General features: G+C 40.3%; 1 long non-coding RNA gene across 1 annotated transcript in view; it reads right to left on the minus strand.

The window, feature by feature from the left end:
• The window catches only part of LOC121335863, a 60,382-nt gene that overhangs the window by 33,383 nt on the left and 4,461 nt on the right, over positions 1-22,538 (minus strand). Inside the window, exon 2 of the long non-coding RNA XR_005952660.1 lies at positions 16,926-17,054. This is a non-coding gene — a long non-coding RNA (uncharacterized LOC121335863). The remainder of the gene's footprint in view (positions 1-16,925; positions 17,055-22,538) is intronic.

Raw genomic sequence — 22,538 nt, forward strand, 5'->3', positions numbered from 1 at the left:
TCCTAAAACGGGAGGAAATGGCAGCTTGAAGCTGAGAGCAAGACTTCCCCATAATATAAAGCAGTGCACTGCCCCTGATGTGAAAGGAGCTACACTAATTTACATCCACAAAGACTGTGGCTCTCCAGCATACTGAGTATCCCCTGCTAGTGCTGCACCAGGTATTCAGCTGAGGTGTACAACTGCCCAGTGCTGACAGTGCTGTGGGGAATTGGCTCTCAAAAAATAAAATAGAAGCAGGCATAGAAATGCCCTGTCTTTCATTATGTGGCTCTCACAGTGAAGACAAAACCAACATTCCTGTCAATGTCAACAGGATCAGAATATGGTCCTCAGAGAATATTTCATATTGTTATATGACTTCATGACTCAAACAAAATTTCCTTCCTGGGTAACAGCCCTGGTTTATGATAGGAAATAAGTGCTCTGTCACACCCTGATAATTAGTACATCACAGACAGAATGTAAAACCAGGCAGTAAAATGGCATTAAGTTTCTGGCAGAACTTTGAGCCCCATATAAACCATAAACAAGAAGACACAGACAAGACGTGGTTGTACTCCTTTTCAGAGAGGCTGGTAATAGAAAGGTCATCGCCTCAGGATAAAAGAGAATCCTGGAAATGAGCTCACGTTGCAAAGCTGTTACAATGCCATTGCCCTGCTTCATATTCACACAGAAAAAAATCTCAGCACAAGCAGCTTTGGCTGTGTGCCCTTCTTAGCATATAAGGAACTTCTTAAACACGCTGGGAGCTGAAGGGATCACAGTGAGGTAACTATCACTGACCATGTGTGATGGAGATGGAGAAGGAAGAATCTGCTGTGAAATGCTCTGAAATGTGATGGGGTTTTAAGGATTTTTTTTAACAGAGATTATCATTTCAGTATTCTGAAAAGATAAATGCAATTTATTAAGCACTGTGCTGAGAAAGAGAATGGAGGGAGGAGAGGATATACAGCAAGAACAGCACCATGCTGATAAAAATTAAGACCCTAGACAGCAGTGAAGAAATGGAGACCCAGGTTTCTACCCCCACTGCAGCAGAAAACACATTTCTCAAACTCCACATCCATGAATCATTATCTAGAAAGAAATAACAAAACTTTAAAAGAGTAAGTTAAAAAACAATTTAAGGACTCCAGATAGATTCATTAAACCAAATTGAAACTCATATATTCAGGAGGAGAAGAACATGCAGGTCTTTTCAAAGAATTTTTTTTTTTAATGCCACGGAAATTAATTACTCAGTAACAGGAGTTGAAAACCACTGCATACTGCTGATTTGGGTGCAGATCCCAAATGTGCAGAAGGCCAGGGAAAACCCAGATTAAATGGATGTGTGGTCTCTATCTCTTTCTGGCGAGCAGGTGTCCACACCCCAAAAAAGCAGTGGGTAAACTGAGAAGCAGTGAGGCTCTTGGCCCTGCCAAGGACTCTGCTGTGACCATTCACCCACACAGAAGCTGGAGGAAGGTTTATTTGCCAACAGGGCCCAGGAGAAAGTTTACAGCAAAAGTACAATGGGAGCAACGCACCAGACTGCACTTGGCCATACACAGCTTGAGTGCCGTGCTGCATTCCCCCAGTGGTAGCTCCAATCCACAAGTTAGTGCTAATATTAACTTTTTAGCTGAGTTTCCTAAGGAAATGAGGCTTAGGCAATCATTTTTTCTGGCTGGTTTCCCCAATAATTTTGAGCCTACTGGCTGATGTCAGCCAAGTGGAATAGACGGACATACATTATGTTGTTATAAATTTTACAGAAACAGATGTCTGGAGAGGAGAAATTTATTCCCTACTAAAGGAAAGGCTGCAGCATGACATCATCATTTAGGTATCAGAGGTTCCACACAGAAGAGGTCCTCCTTTGGATGGAAAAGCTCTTCTGTAGATGCTAGTGATACCAAAAATTCAGTGGGCACTGATACTTTTAGAGACATCAGATCAGTTGGCCCAGGTGGAAGCCTGGAGGAAACCTGGCTTCATTGGATCCAAAGCCTGCAGAAGCACTTGTGCCCCATCTAAGCACTGATTCACGCTGACTCACACTGGACATTTCCCACATGACGCTGTATCCTACGACATTTCCTGTTCTCAGAAACCCTCCTCACAAGAAGCCAAACGCAAAGGATTTCCTTCAGATTTCTGAGACTATCTTCCTCACTTATTAAAAGTTGGTTGATCATCCTTGTGCTTTTCAGCCCACCTTTCATCTTTTTTGACATCAGTCAATAGTTGCAACACATTATAACACTGAGACCATCAGCAACAGCCCTGTAACATTCCCTCTGAATTCATTATCTACTTAGTGTAGGCATGAAAACGACCCACATCTGCTACATTAAATGGATAGTGCATGCCTCTGTGTACTTCCTGTGTATGTAATCCATTACTACACCTACATCAGTATCCAAACCATAATACTAAAAAAAAGCAGACCTGAGTATCTGTACTGGGTGGTGCCACAATACATCTGGTGGATTTCTCTGAGCTCACTTACACTTTCTCTCCTGAAGAGTTAAAATCCAACACGTGAGGGCAGACTTACAACACCAGTTTAGCAGCCCCCTTTTTCAAGAAAGTTTATGTTCCTTTTAAACAAAACAAAACAAAAAAAGAGAGAGGAAACAAAACCTCATCAACATCTTGACTAGCTCCTATTGAAAAATACATCTCTTTGAGAAATCCAGGACATTCCTCTTTGCATTAATTGACACCTTATTAGTGGAATGAATGTTGCCAGTCTTTTCTCAAGCTGCTTGGAGGTGAAGAGACTCTTTCTTTCTCTTTACCAAAAACAACAACAAAACATCCCAAGAGAGAAGAAAAGAGAAAAAAGGAAAAGGAGCTGCTGAGAGCCAGGCTACTTATTCATCTTTGAACATTGGTTTCCATGGGAATAAGTTTGGTTCTTTGTGGAGGCTGAACAACCCCATGCAGTCTAATGCTTCCAACATTACGTTTGTGTGGTCAACTTTCCTTTGGCCTCCCCTTGTCCCCTTCTTCCTCATTCCTGCTCAGCAACAAGACTGGTGTGACAAAAATGAAGAAATCATTCAATAAATTGGCTGAATTGGGTTTGAATCAAAGCCTGCTGAAGCCATTCTACTGCCACCAGTAAAACCTGGATGAAGCCCTCACAGCCTAAAGCACAGTGGCTTCCAGTCAGCCTGTCAAAACTATTACTCAGCCTTTGTCTGCCTCAACTTTTCTATTTTGATGGTTTCTGTCTCAGTTTTTATCATTATATTTGGGTGTTTGGTTATGGAGGGGTTTTTTTGTTTCTGCAGCTCTTCATTATTCCTTAGTTTTGACCGATTATGTAGAACATACAGCTCAGTTCATATTAATGTTTAAAAGTGAACGAATGCCTATAGACGAGGAAGGGCACAGCTCACCAACAACATCAAAAAGGACTAAATTAACTGAAAAGTGATTTGGGATGAAACCTCACTTAAATCATGAAGCATTTTTTTGTACATTAAACTCTTGAGATAGTCACTCACTTTACTGTGTTTTAAACCAAAGAGGTGAACAAAAGCAACACCACATTCCTGTGAGAGTGGGAAGCAGATGAAGACTGGGTGATCTCAGTCAGGATGCAGCAGACATTACAGAAAAAAACTCACGGACTGTGTATTCTGTTTGATCTGACTACAATAATTTCCTAGTCTTCTTGTAATCTATTTTGACATACTTTCTTTTTAAAAGAAACTGTTTATAAATACATTACTCAGAGGCTGCCATGCAATACATTTTCATACATTAATCCTCTTCATTTTGCTGTCATGATTTTTTTCTATTATAGGAATAAAGGAAAAGCATGTTATCACAAATCACTAATAAAATATTTAGCACTTCCTATTGCTCCACTTTAAAAATTTCTCTTTCTTAAAAAGGAGAAAGCTTTCTTAAAAGCTTCTAGTCCAAAGTTTTTTTGAAAAAATGAACAAAAGAAAAATATATTAGAAATTCATGAAAGCCATTCACACACAGAATGCCAAGACTACAGGAGTTTTCTATTGTGAAGATATTTCTTCCTTACAAAAGATTCGTATTTTCAGATTTTGAAATGTATTTTCTTTGCAAGATAGAGATGCTGATGGGTTTTCAATTTTTAAATCTAAGATTATGTCTAATTGCCTAATTTACTTTACCTACCCCTTAGAAAACTTAGCTGAAACTGCAGCATTCTATACAGCAAATCAGGATGAAAGTAGCTATTGAAGCACAGAGAAATTGATCAATCATTTGATTGTCAATTCACACATCAGTGAATGACAGGTAGAACCATTTTAGTCTTATCGTTTCTATAAGGACGATAGCAAATCAGGCCAGTAGAGATCCATTGTGATAATGGAAGTAATATTGAAAGCTGGAGCTTACACCATGCACTAGCATTCATGGCAGTACATCTTCTCCCCTTATTCACAATCAGATTAAATAAGATAGTTGTTAGAAACTGACAAAAATAAAGCTGCCAAAAAACTACTTTCTGTGGATCCAGATTTTAATGGTACATGTGCATTTCTTTCTTTCTCTTTAGTTGCAACTAGCTGAGGCCTTATCCCACCTTCCTACTGCATTTCAGTCTAGGGCTGAAGAAAAGCAACTGTGTGAGATGTGTATTCTTAACATGTAGATATATGTTTCAGGAAAACAAATACACCAGGTTATTTCTCCAAACAAAAGGGAAATGCAAAACTAACATTCAGAATTTTTCAAGTCTTCCCTAAACCATTGCACACACCCACTAAAAAAGTGGGAGTGCACAGCATTACTGAAGCAAACTATCAAATGTCAGGAGAGCCAGTTTACCCAAACTGAGTAAGTTTAAGCAAAACATGAAAAAATAGTCCAACCTTACTTTTCACTTTGAAGTACATCTGGCATGGAAATGCTTGTTGGTATATATCCTTTAAACCAGGGAGAAGACACAATTTTCATCAAATGATACTGCTAAGAGAAAGTGAATTGATGCCTTCGAGATGTTTTAGCATAAATAAATAAAATGCAGAGTATAACCAAAAATTTAAAAGGCAATTCACACTTCTGTTATTCCTTGTCCTTCAACATATAACAATCCAAACTTGAGAAGCATGAACATTTTGTAAAGAGAAAGGCATCATCACATGAGTTTCAGTTCAGCATAGACTGGTAGATTATAACAGGAGTTAATATGGTCTGGTATGGGAAAGCTATAAAAGCTAACTCAAACCCACGACCTTCAGAACATGAATTTTGATGAGAAACCATCATTGGAGACTGAAACAAAGTTAGAAGTCTAATAGAGAACATTTATTGATTTTTTTTTTTCCTGTGGGGCTATTAAGTTATCAGGAAAATATGTGTACAGCAAACATCAGATCTCTAGCAAAGCAAAACTGTTTTGGTCAGAGTTTTACTTACTTTCCAGAAACTTTCAATTGAGAAAAAATTTAAAAATAGCTGCTCAGCACAACTGGAGCCAGAAGAAGCATGTGCCTCTGCCCTGCTTCAAACACTGCCTTCCCAACAGAGAAGTTCCTTCAGAAGATCATGTGGGGCCGGGAACCTCTTATGAGGAAGGCTACAAGGAGGTAGAACTGTGACTTCCTAAAACAACCTGGATGGAAGGAGGAGCAGGTGAGTGTTCCTGGATTTAGACAGTTGTTAACTTTCCAAAAAAAGCAAAGAGGAGTTGGATATGGTGATACTTGTTCTCGGACTGCTACTTAGCAATGCAAGGGTTGGGGAACAGAAGGCTTCCATGTGGCTCCTTATTCTGTTGCATTGGACAAAAACTACTAGAATCAATGGAGAGAAAAAAATACATTATTATGCCTATATTTCTACAGCTTTGTTATCAGGGCATTTACCTGAAAGACTGAATACCTAGGGTCTAGTCCATGGCTGAATGACAACTCAGGATAAGTCCTTTCACTGTTTCACCATGGCAAAAGTGTCCTTTTGTAGTGGATATGTAGGACTATCCATCAATAAGTTGTTAACCTTTTTTTTTGTTCTGTTTTTATAAATAATTTCAGTTCCTAATGTGTCATGTAGAAGTCATAAATTGGAAAGGACAGAATCTCACACTCATTTTACAAAAGGACAAACACTATCTCCAAGGATGTAAAATACAGGAGAAACTCTGTAATTGGAAGCTTCTACTGCCTGTGCAAATTTATGTCACAGAGAAAAAGATTTGGACTCTCTACAAGTTAGAGTTAAAATTTTAATACTTAGGGTTTTTACTTTGATGATAGTGTCTTGATTCATCATATTTTCTCTCTGCAAATACTTTGTAAGCTAGAAATTTCTGCAAGCCTGTCAACTTTCTCAAATAATTTTTTTTTAATCTTATTGATTTGTTTTCCGGAAGTATTTTCCCTTCTTCCTAATGTTTTATTTATCTAACAGTGTTCACAGTTTTATCCCTGGAAACCTTTTCATTTGCTTTTTGTTGCTGTTTATTTGGGTTTCTTTCCTTTTGTGTTTTTCTGCAGAAAAACAGCTTACATTTCAATGGCAATACTTTATACAGCTGAACATCCCAAAGTGCTTTACATTTAGTAACACCCATAGCAAAGAGAGTGTAAGACAAATGCGTTTTTGGGATCTCTGGAAAGGGGAAGGAAGGCAAGTCTTTCACAATCAGACCATCGTGCACTCACATGTGGCACTCTTCTTGCAAATGAGCACCACTGCAGATTTAATATGTGATGCACAGGAGATAACTGTAAGGAAACGGAAAAAAGAATGGAAAACCCCCACATGTCTTATTTTTCCAAATTAAGAAAAATACCAAGTAGCATCTGGAATTCAGTGTCTTATCCTAATTCCCATGAAGAAATGTAGTGTATTTCTTTCTAACCAAAGTAATAGAGAAAAAGGCATGAAATAAAAAGCATGCATAGATACCTTGTATTTATTTTGTTCAATTTATAGCAAGTGCTCTTCTATTTCCTTCTTCATCCTTTTGTATGTGTTACTTTCTTCTGTGGCAGTCTGCAGAATGTTTTGCTACTCATTAAATGATGAAGAAAAAAATCCATAAAATTTTTTGCTGCATAAAAAATATATTTGGAAATCAAACTCTAGTTTTAATACTCAAATTGTGTCATTTTAGTCTCATATGTCTTACTTACTGAAAAAAATTAATGAGGAATGTAACTAAGATGCATAATTTCTTATGACTGCTTCAGAAATTTTCAGTGATCATGAAGTCAGTAAGAGATATCTTTGGTCATATGATAGTTTGGGCAACCAGTTGTTCAATAATTTAAACAAATTACTTTAATTTCTCATCCAGGAACATTCAACAGTCTAGAATGTGTCAGTCAATTTATATTAGGTGTGTAATGTAATAGCTTTCATATATTTAGTCAGGTTTTTCTAAAGTTATTTTTTGAAATAACTGAAGAAGAGAAAAAAATTTATCTAAAACTGTTTAATACATGCAACTAATATTCATGGATTTGTCACAGGCTGGTAATGTGGGATTATCATATTCATTTCACAGATAGCAAAGTCCTGGCTAAGTGTTCTGGTTAATTTTCTTAGACAAATTGATGTAGAAATTCTGCAGCAATGCCTAGATTAAAAAAAAAAAAACAAAAAAAACCAAAAAAAACTGGCTTGTGGTCCACGTTATCAATCCCATTACTGTTTCTCAATGGTAGATTGCAAGTGTTCTTGATTGTTACATCTAACTAAATGAAATAAAATCTAGTTTCCCCATTCCATTACGTTTAAAGGTCACAAATTGCTAGTAACTATTCAAAATACACATTCACACCAAAAACCTGTAGCTACTCTGAACATCCTTAACCATGAGTTTTGCATTGATTTGGGGGGTTTTTCTGACTTTTAAATAAAACCAAGGAGTCAGGATCACAAAATTGCTTTTCCTGAGACTGAATGTTGCTATATTGAACAGAACAACAAAACACTTCGTTGAGACCTAGTGTTCCTTCCCAAATATTTTGTCTTGTTGGAGAAGGCTGAGAAACACAAGTTCCTTTCACAGAAGCTCTATACCAAAAATGAACCCAAAATATCCAGCCCACAGTATTCCCCAGCTGCACTACAATTGTTCATACACACAGCACCACCACTCTGTGCAGTGATGCACAGTTCCAAGCAGCTGGATTGTATCTTGACCATGACCAGTTTCTAAACATTTCTCCATGCCTTAGTACTTATCACAAACATGTCTTGAGCCTCTGAAAGCTGACCAAACAAAAGAAAGCAGGCAAATTGTTACAAAAACAGTAAAGGCTATTTTCAAGCTAAAAAGAAACAGTAAAATGGGTTTTCAAATTCACAGCTGAGCTCAAGTCTCTTCACTATTTTTAGTATCATTCCCTATTGTTAGTGTTTTGTTTCTTTTTAATATGACAGTCTTTTCACCTAAAATCCATCCTCAGGCCCAATCTGCAATGCCTTATGCAACAGCTTTGCAAATGGCCTTCACTGTAGTTGATGTCTTCCATTCTTACAGCAACTTGCTAACATTGTACTAAGACAGTGAGAAGAAAAGTGTCTATAAGCACAGAAGAGTAGAGTTACTTCTTATCCCTCCCACCTTTAAAAAGCTACTGTTTTGACACAAAATATTGTCCAATAAATCAAACATTACTTCATGGGACAATATGGTTTTAATCATAGCTGACAGTGCAACACCAAGGCAGGTGTATGTAAGCCAACACCCTCACAAGTAGTGGGTCCTTTGAAAGTCCCTGACTTCTCTCAGTGACTGGATACACTGAACAAATTCACACAGAACAAAATGTAGGAGACATATAACATGCTCTCAGTTTTAAAGCTGAACTTGGCCATACTTTTACATTCAGTGTGAATGATATCCCACCATCAAGGACCACTTCGCAAGGCTGTTTTTCATCTTAGGACACTTGTAAACCTAAACTAAACCAATCCTCCACTCAGATCTTGTAACCACAAACTTCCAGTGCAGTGGAAGCCCTATAGTCAATGCCTGGAGCTGGGAATGAAGAACTTGGCACAGCGGCTGGCGGCCATCTCGGAGCAGGAAAGGCCAATTACAAACCTCTAACTCACAACAGAGGCCAGTTGGACGTTCACCATTTACTTCGGTCTCACCATCCCAATGAAGAGAGATTCTTCCTTTCCCACTTCCACCCTTCTCTGTGGCACCTCTCTGCCGATTTCATGCAAGTACACTCTCTCTCTCTCTCTGGCTTGTGGTCCATAGACACAAATTCAACATTTGCAGTGTTTGATTAGTTTGACCCCACTGTTTCCTCTTCTGGTAACTGTAATTTCCTCCTTTCTTTCAACTTAAACTATAATTTTTGCTTCAGTTCATGCTCAGTTTATAGCTGCTCTTTTCTTCTAGTTATTTTTCCTGTCTACTCTCCAGTGATGAGTCACACGTGTATATTTGCCCCCCATGTACAAACACTATTCAAAAAGAGTTATCCAATTACTTTTATCTCTATTTTTTTTTCTGATCAAGGCACAGAGCCAAAATATTACATTTAACGGGCAGAACAATATTTTACTGAGCTTTTATTTATACACTGGAAGTTACTGCAGAAAAAAAAATTGCTTTGCTAAATGAATGCAAGACTGGCTTACTTTCCTGGCTTACTCTAGTATAAGAAAGATGCAATGAAGAGAAGAAAGATTATATATTCCAAATCATCTTAGTTACCCTCTTTATCATTATTATTGCCTCCATTTTCTACTGCATTTTACAGTATATTCTAAATGGAATATTAATATTAATTTCTTTCTTCTTCATGAGAGTTCAGATAATTTGGGATAATTAAGGGAGAGAGGATAGGAGAATCTATTGTGGGGTTATAAATCTCCAAGGAATTTGTTAGTTTTGCATTTTAGTTCTGCTGAAAAATGTAAATGCTTCAATTAGTGTAAAAATCAGAGGCTGCCTCACTCATTAACAATGAGGCCTCTAACCTCTCACCTTGCCCGTATGTGAATCAGAGGATTCTGAAATGGAAAAGTTGGCCCATTTTCCTAAATACAGAAATTGTCCTTAAAAAAAGTTACCAGAAAATATCCCTCTCAGTGTCCCGGCCTTAAAGAGCTACTTCATTTGCAGGAAAGGCCTGTCTGGAGAAGTCAGTGTCCTGTTGCATATGGGGGGGAAGCTGGTGTGCTTGGGGATAGCATTAGAGCAGACTCGAAATGAAGATAACGGGGCTGGGCATCTGCAGTACTGGGATGAATCTCCTCAATCTAAATATTCCATGTTTCATAACAAACCTGTCAATAAGGGATGTGAGGGCACTTTCGCTGCTGTGCTGTGCTATCCTACAGCTAACACAGCCTGAAACCTCCTAAAGGCTGATTGAAATCGATTCATACGCAGGTGGAATGCTACAGATCTCTCTTCTCAGCCTTTATAAAGGGAGATTTAGTGGGAGACTTTTTATTTATTGAGAGATTCGTATTATACCAAGTTCAATATTCCTCCAGTCCAGTTACCCAGAAAGAAACACTTAAACAAATGCCTGATGTATTCAGCGTGTATGGAACCAAATAAATCAGAGGGAAAGAATATAGCTACTACCACACACATCCATTCTGCACGCATTTATTTCTAAGCTAGCGTCTGGGAGGCAAGGAGAAAAGCACTGCCTGGACTGATGATTACATTTCCTCAGTGAATAAAGCCTACATGTGCAAAACAGTAATGCAAAATTACCTGCTCCCTTTGCGTAAAAAAAGTTCACCCGCAATGATTTGATTAATTGAAGGATTAGCCTTTTGCTACAATTTTGACCTGAGGTTCTTCTGCTAATTTTCCTGGAGGATCTTCTAAGCAGTATGGCACAATTAATATAGCATTGCAGGACTCTGGTATATTTTCAAGACCATCAGCACTGCTCACAACTTCTAATCCTTAATTTCTCTCATACATTAGTCTGTTAATATTTTCTGAGGTTTGAATCTTTTTTTAATATATGAACTCCTTCAGACGGGGCCCACTTTTCCAAATGCCTTCAAGATGTTGATCCAGTTTGCATAGAGGCAGCTTTGTTTGCATGAACAAATTAGTATGGAGAAAGGTCATATTATCTCCTCATGCCACACCATCCAACCAAAATATTCCTTGAGTACTCTTCAAATCCACTCTAAGTGCTGCTACCAAAAATTGCCTTCCTGGTCCATTATTTCTTCTCCTCTGCTTGTTCTCAATACTGCCTGAAGTCACTCTATCCTATCTTACTGAGCCCAGATCTGTTTCTCCAGTGATATTAGCCTAAGTCATTCCATCTCCATACCACTACCCTCTTTCCTGATCTCTGATAATTTCCATTACAGTTGAATACTTCAAAATATATTCCTAAAACTCTTCTACAATTTTGCCTTCAAATCAATCCCCTTGACCCTGGTACATGTACCTGAGCTGTCTCCTTATCACCTTAAAATTTTTTCATCACAGGATTTCAAAATACTTTGTGTCATGACAGTAAAGACTATGTAGGTTCTGGTTCAAATGCTCACAGAAAAACTACCACTGAAAAGCAATGATCACAACATACTTAGATCAAATATACTCTTTGGAGCATCAAAGATCAAAAAGCCACCACAACTGGGCTAAACCTTAAGAAACTGAAGTACATGAAAAGGAGGGAAATTGTTTAAAAAGAAACTAAAAGAGTTTTCTGAGAGAACAAAGTCCTCATAGATGGCACAGGGAATACCAAAGAACATTCTACTAAAAGCAGAGCTCTAATGCACACTGCCTGTTAGGAAAAACTTGAGAAACAAAAAAAGCAGGTGTGATGGAGCAGTAAGCTAAAGATTTGGGAAGTAAAAGAGTTTATTAGAATTGAGAGGACATCATTCAAAAGCAGAAGCTGTATCCAAATGAAGAAAATAAAAAGGATCATAAAACCTGGCAGATTAAATGAAAAAATATAATTAGGCAGGCCAGGGGGAAAAAAAAGTTTGAAGAACATTTGGCTGGAGCAATCAAACATAGTACTAAATTCCTCTTCCACAGGAATCATCAACATCAGAGCAAAAAGCCTGCCAGGCAGTCTGTGGAGCCCGCTGACAGGCTGAATACTCAGGGAATAATGCTGCTGCAGAAAAGCAGAGTGAATACCTGCATCACTGCGGCCTTCCAGTACCTGAAGGGAGCCTACAAGAAAGATGGCGAGAGACTTTGCAAGAGGGTGTGATGACAGGGTAGGGGGGAATGGCTTCACACTAAAAGATGTCAGGTTAAGATTGGATACTAAAAAAATATTCTTTGCTGAGAGGGTGGTGAGGCACCGCAGCAGGTTCCCCAGAGAAGCTGTGGATGCCCCATTCCTGGAAGTGTTCAGGGTCAGGTTGGATAGGGCTCTGGACATTCTGCTCTAGTGATACGTGTTCCTGCCCATGGCATGTGGGGCTGGAACTAGGTGATCTCTAACATCTAAATCCAAATCATTCTATGATTCTATGTTTCTAGGATCACTGTAGAAGAAACAGCTGATACTTCCTCACTAGAAGTCTTTTATGCAGGCAACACTGCAGAGGATCCATCTGAAACATAACTGGCTGTGGAGAGGCTGTTGCAATGTTAACACAAGAGTTAATGAGTTGTCTGGACTGGATGGTATTTATCAAGAGTTCTGAGAAAACTCAAGGAAGTAAGAGCTGAATCACTGATAGGGGTAACTAACCTCCCATGTTGATTTTTAGGCACTGAACACTGAGGGTTAGCAAATGTGACACCAGTGAGGATCTGGAGAGCTACAGGCCTGCAAGCTTGTAACTCTAGTGCACAAATTTGTAAAGCTTATAAAAAAGGACAAATATATGTCTGAATGCAACTTACACAGAAAAGCCAACGTCAGTTCTGTAGTGGAACATTATGCCTTTGAAATCCATTTGAGTTTTTTGAAGTTAATTAATACATGGATCAGATGAGACAGTCAAATAAAATACAACTGGATGTTCCATCTTTTTGGGTAAAGTCTCCCATCAATGGTTTTTAAAGAAACTGAGCAGCCATAGCATAAGTGGAAAGGACCTGCAAATAAAGGGCCAAAAAATGTGAAACAGAAGGTCTGCACTTAGAATAGAACAAATACCCTTCAGAGTGAAATAAAATTATGGACTCTGAGGTGATGATTACCCTTCAGCAGTGGATGCTCAAGGTTACATTAGACAGCTTCACAGAAGCATCAGCTCTGCTCAGCAGCAGTTAAAGACACAACTCAAATGCCAGTAACAAAAAACAAGACAAAAACATAATTATGACTCTGTTCATCTATATCTTGAATATTTTTCCAGTTAGGGTCATCTCATCTCAACGAAAGGACACAAAGGATTATCTGAGGTGCCTAAAGCTCAAAGACCAACTATGTTAAACTATGATGTGGCTTATACAGTTCTGAAAACTCGTGATGGTGTGGAGTTAGTGGATAGGAAATGACTGTTCACTGTCCATCCACTGCAAGGAGCAGAAATTGTCCAATAAAGCTTATAAGAGCTAAACTTAAATAAAAAGGGATGACCTCGTACCACCTAACATATATTGTTTGATATCTAAAGAGTTTGCTTTGTAGAACAAGGACTTCATGTTGTTCCCTATCTATGTCTTCAGGTCCACAGTCCTTGAACTGGACTTCCTGGGTATACTGGTACAAATAATTAATTGTACACATTCAGCATTAATGGGTTGATTACACTCTTAGGAGTCAGTTTGTAATTGAGAAATTCACTTGAGCAATGCACGAGACCAGTCATAGCTTCCTGTTCCCTCTTTGCACAAATTCAAAGTCATCATAACGTATTGACCTCATTTTAGAACAGGAATAGCAAAGCTAGAAAGAAATAATAAAAAGATGAGCCATAAATCATTGTAAATTCTTATATCACAAGCAATGCATGCACATCAATGATGGACTGCAAACATGAAGAAAAGGCACGTGAAGTAAGAGTATTTGAACTTTGCTGAAGGTAGCTATTTCCAGGGTGCCTGCTTGGAGAGAGGCAACTTTCATCCTGGACAAAGACTACTTTCATTATATCTTGTTTTTGCATTATCCTCTGCACTCCAGTTTCTTGCATCATCTTTCTATTATGGAAGATGTCATGGGAAGTCTCTTCCTCTACTGGTTATGATACAAAAAAACTGGAAGAGGGAATCCACTCCAGATAAAATCCCTGTCTAAAGGGAATAATTTTCCCCACTCAAAGCTTGCAAAAGAAGTTAAAGTGCCGCATGGGACTGCACTCCTGTTGAAGACTGGAACAACTCTCCAAAGAAGGAAATGCCCTCTAACATCCACTGATGAAGATCCAGAGTCGTGCCACTGATGTCATGCCAAGATTTACACTGATGCAGTATTCCATCTTGGGAGCCAGTTCTGACTGATGAATCCTCACTGTAAACTGAGTGACGCCTGGGAATGTCAGGCGCTTTTCACTACATTTAAACAGGAGCAAATGAGACCAAGATGGTGACAATTTCATGCAGAAACGTGGTATGGTACATAAGCTGGGGTTGGTTGGTTTTATCTGCAACTCAAAAAATGCCAGGTCTATTGAAGAAAACTTAATTTTTGTTCTGGTGTGATGGTGAGAACTAGCACAGCTAGGCCTCACATATCTGAAACAGCATAAGAAGAAGATTTCCCAGCAAAAGTGCTTTCCTAGTTAGTGGGGAACAAGTCACTGTCCACTGGGTCATGTAGTTGTATTATTTACCACAGTAAAAAAAAAAAAAGTTACATTAAAAATTCTATATAATGGATTCTTCCTTTTCTTCCTTATTAATTCAGATATACAAGCAAGGTCAAAAGCTCTAGTCTGACCAGAATGACCATTTTTTACTGTTAAATTTCCTGTACAATATTACTGAAGATGAATGATTTTTCATTGTTTTAATAGAAAAGTGTTTCACACATCTTTCAAATTTCCTCAGTATCTGAGCTCTGTATGAGCACAGGATTTTAGTAGGTTATGTCAGTTCACCACAACCACTTTACTAAAGAGACTTGCCATAAGAGTTTCCAGTTTACAAAGAGGAATAAAATAGCAGGTGTTAACACTGGAAAAGAAAATTGTGACAGAAAATTAAGGTTATTAGGGAAGCTGAGAATTATAAAAGGCCCAACAGGGAGTGATTTCAGAAATCACAGTTTAGCAGCAGAGAAAATAAACAAGGCAGCCTGTGACTGAAGTCATCAAACTAGAGGATATTTTAGCAAAATAATAAAATGAGAATCTTCAAATGGAGCCTGGTTACTTAATCACTGTATTCTTTCACTTTTGGCTCATGAAATACAGCCAGCCTGGCCACCTTGCAGGGTTGAGCCCTTGCCAGGAAATCATCCAGATGTTTTCAGTTTTTGGGACTGGATTGAGGTTTTGACACAAAACCTGTCTGCCTGGCAGCACCTCACTGTGTGGACTGTGAAGTGTTACTGGGACACTATTCATGAGTTTTTCTCCTACCTGAGGATGCAGTGGCTGACACGGAATTGTGAGCCAGACTTTGCCCTGTGCAACTCCAAGGCAGCCATGCCTGTCTGCAGAGCTGGGAAAGCAGACACCCCTGCCTTCTCCTTCCTCTGACTGCTGGCTGACACGTTTGCAGGCAGCAAACATGAAGATCTCAGAAAGATTGCTCTTCCCACTGCCCTGCTATTGGCTGCAGGAGTGAGCAGTGTAGGGACACCGGGACAGGACAGGGACACTCTTAGGACAGACTGCTCTCAAGAGCTGTACAGGGCAAAGGGTGTACTGAGAGGATGAGGGACACGTCCCACAGACATGAAGTGCAAAGACCCATGTCACAGATATTCTGTGTCCACAAAAGTATTGTCATCACAAATATTTTAAAAAAATATTTAAATAAAGCTGTTCATATGAACCCAGTGCATAAGACAGACTCTTCTGAACAGCATAAATTAGTCACAGGCAGCAGGATGACCAAAACGTCAGCATTTCACAAAAAAACCACTGTGTTACAGGCCCTAGGCTGTAAGCCAGCCCTGCTGAAGCAGACAATGACGTGGATTTTAAGGGCAGCAAGAACTGCTACAACAATCATGTAGCCTGACCCCCTGTGAAACGCAAGCCACAGAATTTTACCCAGCAGCTCCTGCAGCAGCAACACCTACTCTTCCCTGCTGCAATGAGGCTCCGTACAGCCCACTTTCAAATGAACTCTCGGCAGGACTCCAGAGGAAACGGACAGACATTAGACAAAAACTTGTTTGTTTGCTTTCCCACAAGGAGCAGCCAGGAAAGCAGCCGCTGGTCTCTGATGTAGGACCACATCCCTGGTACCCAGTGGGCATGAGGCAGGCGGGCTCCAGCTGAGCGCGGAAACCAGGGTGGTAGTCACACCACGCTGCAGCAGGACAAGAGCTCTTTCCTACTTCACTGACATTCACGTTGCCTTCCTCTCACCCACTGAGTATTATCATCACAGAGGCTGGAGTCTGAATGTGTTTAATGCTTTCTTAGCTACAGATCATTAGTAACCAATTCCACTTTCCACTGTCTCAATTGTTTTTATACAATACAAGACTCCTTTTTTCCTTTCCCCTCCCTCTTCTTTCTTCCTCCTTTTTCCAATTTTCTTGTGGTAAAACAGTCCTGCCTGAAAGCAATAAGCTCCTTTCAGAACTTAAAACCCTAATGGCAGGCATTTGGAAAAGAAGCTCTAAAGGCACCATTATTCCTCACTTTGGCTTCACTGCTGACTCGCTGTCTACATGCATAATGCCGAGCTTTTTCCCACAAAAATAGCAGTCCTCAGCCACAAATCCATGTTAGCTGCTTGAGTTATTTATTCCTAGAGGAAGCTAGCAAAGTGACAACTTTTAGGACATTTGGGAGGCCACCATGAAGTGGTGAGCACTCAGTTAGGTATGGGAGGAATATAAATGAAGCAATGACTTAGGTAATTGTACAACAGCTATTCATGCTTTTGGGATATTCCCACTCTGCTCATGATGTTCTCTCCTCTTTCTCTACCAAAGCTTTTCTGGTTCACAAACTCTCTTTCCACATCTCAGTTCTTCATCTCAGCGTTCACACAAGGCCTGAAACGAGATTACAACTTGCCATTGCTCACCCTGTTTCTGTGGGGCAGCAGTGCCCAGAGCAGGAAAAGTCAGGGGCCCACTCCCAGTGCTGTTACTTGCTCTCTGTGCAAATTCCAGCCATTCATTAGCTGCTGACTGGCAGCAGTGAGGAGTGCTCTGCAGCCCGGGCTGCTGGCTGGATAGGCAGCATCTCTCAATAAAATGCTGGAGAACAGTAGGACATTAACACCATGGGAGAGCCTGATACTTTCCAGGGTGTGCCAAGACAACAGGGGCCATTAAGTTTTGCTAGTAGGACACACATTTGAAAGTCTCCATACAGAAATGTGGATTGGTCTTGGGACTTGTGGCTGCAAGGGATAGCAGAGACTAAGAAACCTGGGGGATTAGTCATATGGTGAATCCCTCTTCCACTGCTGTCCTAGGGAGAATAAAGAGCAAACGACAGGACTCACCCATGTGTGGAGGAACAGTGCCAAGTACTTCACCAGAGGTAAAGCACTCAGGTTGTTAGTCCCAGGCAAAGACAGGACTCCACCATGCCTCATCACTGTCAGTCCAACAGGCATTTTTAGGATATATGAAGCACCTGTAGTTCACAGCAACACTCTTCCACTGGGATTGGGTGTGATGGGTAAGGGCATGTTGCCTCTCTTGAAGCCATTGTGCCAGCCAGGGCTAGCATAGACTCCTGTGGCTGGTCCATTCTCTGTCACTAGGGTGGAACCACCACATATTTGCTGCTATTATCTCTGAGCAGGGGCAACCCTTCTAAGAGAAGAGAGGTAGAAAACCTGAGGACACTAAACCTCCATGCCCATCCTCACATTTTGTGAAGGAAAAGCCTCCTGCGAAGCTGTGCGTCCTACAGCAGTGTCCTCAAGCCTATAGGTCAGAGCTGCTCTTCCCTTAAACCCAGCATAATCCACCAGAAAACAAGTGGTGGACCACTGCAGTAGGGTATTTCTATCTGTTTGACTTGCAATCCATCCCTGAATGAAAGAAACTATGCACAAAACCACCCTGGCACTCAGCAAGGCAGTACCTGGGGAAGGCTCTGTACGCTGTTTGGCTGGACAGTCAGGGGCATTCCCAAGGTCCAGCCCAGAGCATGTGGCACACGGATACTGTCCATGCCCAAGCAGCCAGGCTTGCCTTTGCCATACAGAGCAATCCTTGCGTGCAGAGGGAGCGGGGCTCCTTGCAGTCCTTGCACAGCTGCTGGGTGCCAGGGGGAGAAGCAGGACAGCCCCCTCCAGCTGCCAGAAGGATGGGGCAAGAGGCAGGCAGGAGCACAGGGATCTGACAGAGGCACCTGGCCCAAATCCTCCACACCTGCTGGGGTGCAATGCCAGCTGCAGCCCAACAAGGGGCCCCATTGATCCTGCCCGTGTGGTGGGTTTCTCTGCCTCTGCACAGGCAGCTGAAGAGATGGAGGAATTTTCATCTGTGGTTTGCTAAGGGTTTCTCCCCAAAGGATCATGATTTAATTGCTGTTATTATCTTCATAAAGCTGTCCAGAGTGTTTTTCCAGTGGTTATTTAAAGCTTATCTAAAAGATATTGATAGCAGTGGAATGTTAAAACTGCATTCCTGGTATGCCAGTAGCAGAGTGTGATAAAAATAGTAGGTCTCTTAAATCAATCATCATCTTTCTCTAATTTATTGTATTGTTGTATTTTTGGATCCATGCATAGCGCATACAGCATATCATTATGAAAGTAATGCAGTTAGAAACTACATAAACAGATATCTGGAGACTGAGTTACTGTCAGTCTTCTATGAAAAAAGAAAAGACACTTTGTCAAAGAATAAAAATCACACATTATAATTTTTAAAATGATCCGCTGATGAGGAACCTTGCCATAGGAAGAAAACTCTCCAAAACATGTCCCTAAAACTGCACTTGTTGAGAATGAAAAAAATTATTTTAAAATCTCTTGATCAGTAACAGCTTCACAAATAACAATATGAATAATATGGATGTCTGGTGGGAACAAACAACTGCACAGGATGTCATTAGGTATATAGACTATACATTTTTTTTTCTATTCTGATTTGCTGTAGAGAGAAAAGATAGAAGCACAGAAGCGATGAAACGTGTCTTAAAAAATGGAGGAAATTTTTATTTAATGCAAATCCCTTGTTTCATCATATTGCTAGTGACTCATGCATAAAGGCTTAGAAATCTATGGAAGGAGATGAGAAACCTCAGAAGCAGATATGAGCAAATAATTCACTACAGGATAGTTGTTTTCTCTTCAAATGTACTCCATTTTTTAATTTAAAGAAATTATTTGCAAATAGGTCATTCTAACTGTGAATTTATTCCCGTGTTTCTAATTGCCTCAGGGATTGTTTCTGAAAACAAATTTAGACAATTAATTTACAGACCAACTATTCAAAAAGCGACTGTGCGTTGCAAATCAATTGGCATTAAAAATCGTATGTATTATTATCTCTACTTTGTAATTCACTCTCTGAATTGCAAAGTCAAAAAAGTATCCACCAGAGTTTTGAATCTCTCAGGTTCACTTTGGATAATGAAAAGAGCTGTGAAAAGTTAAGGAATTGAATGTCACTTCATGTCTTTTTACATCCTTTCATAAAAAGCCCCTTGTCACCCAGCCTGTTACCTGCAGTCCAATCCCTAAGTAGTGCATCCCTTTGTAACTCATCATGGGACAAAAGGCACGTCACATTTATGGACTTGTGGCTTTCACCTGTCTTTTCCCCTCACATTCTTCTCAAGTAATTTGTGTTGGTGAGCACCTGTCTGCCAATGATGCAACCTAACTCTACTCTGGTATGTTTAATTACCCAAGTTCCTGTGCCAGAGCTTTGGAAGAACATTGGGAGACCTCCCTCTGCCTGTCCTACACCATGCAGCACCACAGACCATATACCCATCGATGAATGGCATAAACTATCCTGGATGGTCTTCCTCCTCCACCATCTACCATCTCCAGAAATCCTCTTTAGTGAATGGTTTGAGTTAATTTGCTTGAGTTCCCTTAATCTCTTAAATAAACTTGGAAAAGGAGCTGTTGAATCTGAGACAATGCTACACAGACCTCCTCCAAAGATGGGCAACTCTCAAAGATGGGCTGCAAGACTGTCAGGAGTAGGCTGATTCCCCTTTCCCTTATTTTTCTGTGGATAAGCCAAGGAAAATCAGACTTTCTGATATGGCTATTACCAAGAATGAGGCAGCAGTGTAGGAAGTAGCAGCCACAATTGGTGATTATTTTTAAGATTCATTGCACCATATTTAGGGTTCACCATTGCACTTCCTAAATGGCTTCCACAGTCCAGGCTTTTTAAGGCTTTTCCTCTGGTTTCCTGATCCAGCTGTACCGAGCTTATCTTGGGATTATTTCTTGACTTTTGCTGACTTTACAGTGACTTTTGTCCATGCCTTCCTCTCTAGCAATGCAATGTTGCCTGTAGTTCTGTGCACCCCGCAAAAGAACTGGTGAAGGGTAACAAATGCCTACAATTAAATATTTGAATAGAGCTACTCTAGTGAGAGATGCTGTAATATCTGGTATACAGAAGCAAGTATCATGAAAACATTTTTCCCCATGGAGCAGTTTCATCAGCCTGCCAAATCCTTTGTAGCCAGAAAAATGCCTATGCTGCAAAACTGAGACTGATATTATGAGAGCATCAAATCTGGGCTCATTACAATCTACACCTTACCCCAAAATCATTATTCACACAGGGTTCCAATGCTTGGTCCTTGCAATGGAGTATGCTAAGGAGGTGAAACTGGGAAGCAAGATAGGACACAAGATTAATGCTAGAAGAACCCACACATCACCATCCTTCTTGAAAGATGGCATATGTACCCCACAATAATATTGGAAAGTGAGCAGAAAGTTCACTGATCCCAGACAGAACCATGGCATCCCTCCTTGAAGAGAGATTTGGGGCTTAACAACACAGTTACAAGAAGAAAAGAGTTCTCTCTACCAAGAAATAGATTCCTCTTCTAGTACATTGAAACAATTAGGTAATTTCCATCTCCTTCCTTGCAAATTGAATCTCTCAATAGCTCAATTTCTTCAAGTGACATTGTTTTCTCAGGCACAACAAAAGTAATTGTGCTGAGCTTCCATACTCTCCGAGTACCCAAGCATCTCTAGCACCTGAATGTTCAGTGCTGCAGCTATTTCTTGAGTACTGCTTGGACATGTTTCAAGTTGACATTTTAGATTGCATAACTCCTGGCGCAGCTCTGCAAAGATGTCTCCTCCCATTGCATCAGAGAGTGACCTGCTGTGGCAAAGGCTATTACTTCTTTTGAGATTATCGAGTCTGTGGTGCCTCATCGAATTATACAGATTCCAAGGGGAGGAAAAGTAACTGCTGCGTGCTCCAGGCCCTGAACTTTTCAGTGCAACACATCTGGAGAGCCTTCATCTGCATATGCATCTCTAATGCCACATCTCCTTGGTGAACACTGCGTGCATTGAATTCTGCTAACATGGGGTGACAGACAAGTAACAATAGGAGAGACGTTGACTCGGTGCTTGTCTCCTCCTAAAATAAAATACTGTGTGACGGACTAGCCACAGCTGCACACTTACAAAGAGCAGTCTGTGGCTTCTAAGCAAAGCAGCTGAGAAGTTAAAAAAAAAATCTATCTCAGCTTTCCCCTCCTCACTCATCTCCACACACATGTTAGATTCGAGGCCAAAATCCGATGACTAAACTAGGCATACAACCAAGAGTGACCTGATTTTGGGGAGTTACAGAGCACTGGTGTTGCCCAGGGACTTCACTGCTTCAAAACTGTGTTTCTTGGGGAACACAGAAGCTCAGTTCCTCTGAAAATTGGATGCATTCAAGCAGGTGCCTTAACATTAGTGTTTTTTATGGCTCAGTTTAATTTGTTCTCCTGGAAACTATTTCATTTGAGAGTAAGGGCAAATGAATACTGAATAAAAATCATTAAAAAAAAATCAAACACTGAAAGTCTAGTTTCTGTAGCATTAAGCACAATGAGTACCACTGAGGGGGTGGGAGCAGTACGCTGTGCAATGGCAGGACCACTTTCCCATCAGTGTGGCACAGACCAAGTGCTACAACAGATAGTACCAGTAGGGAGGGCAAATCTCAGAAACCCCCTGTGAGCAGTACCCCCACTTCTCCAGGCAGCTCACTGACATTAAAGACGGCAGTTTTTCTAGTCAGGTTTGGTCATCCAGGAGCCCAGGGATGCAAATGAGTAAACCTGGATCCATCTGAGGCAGAGACGGTGATGCTGAGCCCAAAGGGTGAATTTTCCATCTTTTCCCCCACCTCACTCTGCATAGTGCTTGCAGCAAAGGTGGCAGGAAAAGACTAATCCTTGCCTTCAAGGGATTTGAAGAGAGTTCTTAACTGTTTGAGGAAAGCTTAAAAAATTGTAATTTGTAAGCAACTTTCCAAGGCTGGTTGCTGAAGGTTACACAGGGCTAGGTGTGAAGATGTGTA

Source organism: Onychostruthus taczanowskii, unplaced genomic scaffold (genome assembly GCF_017590055.1).
Source record: "Onychostruthus taczanowskii isolate IOZ18803 unplaced genomic scaffold, ASM1759005v1 scaffold21, whole genome shotgun sequence".
Lineage (NCBI taxonomy): Eukaryota > Metazoa > Chordata > Aves > Passeriformes > Passeridae > Onychostruthus > Onychostruthus taczanowskii.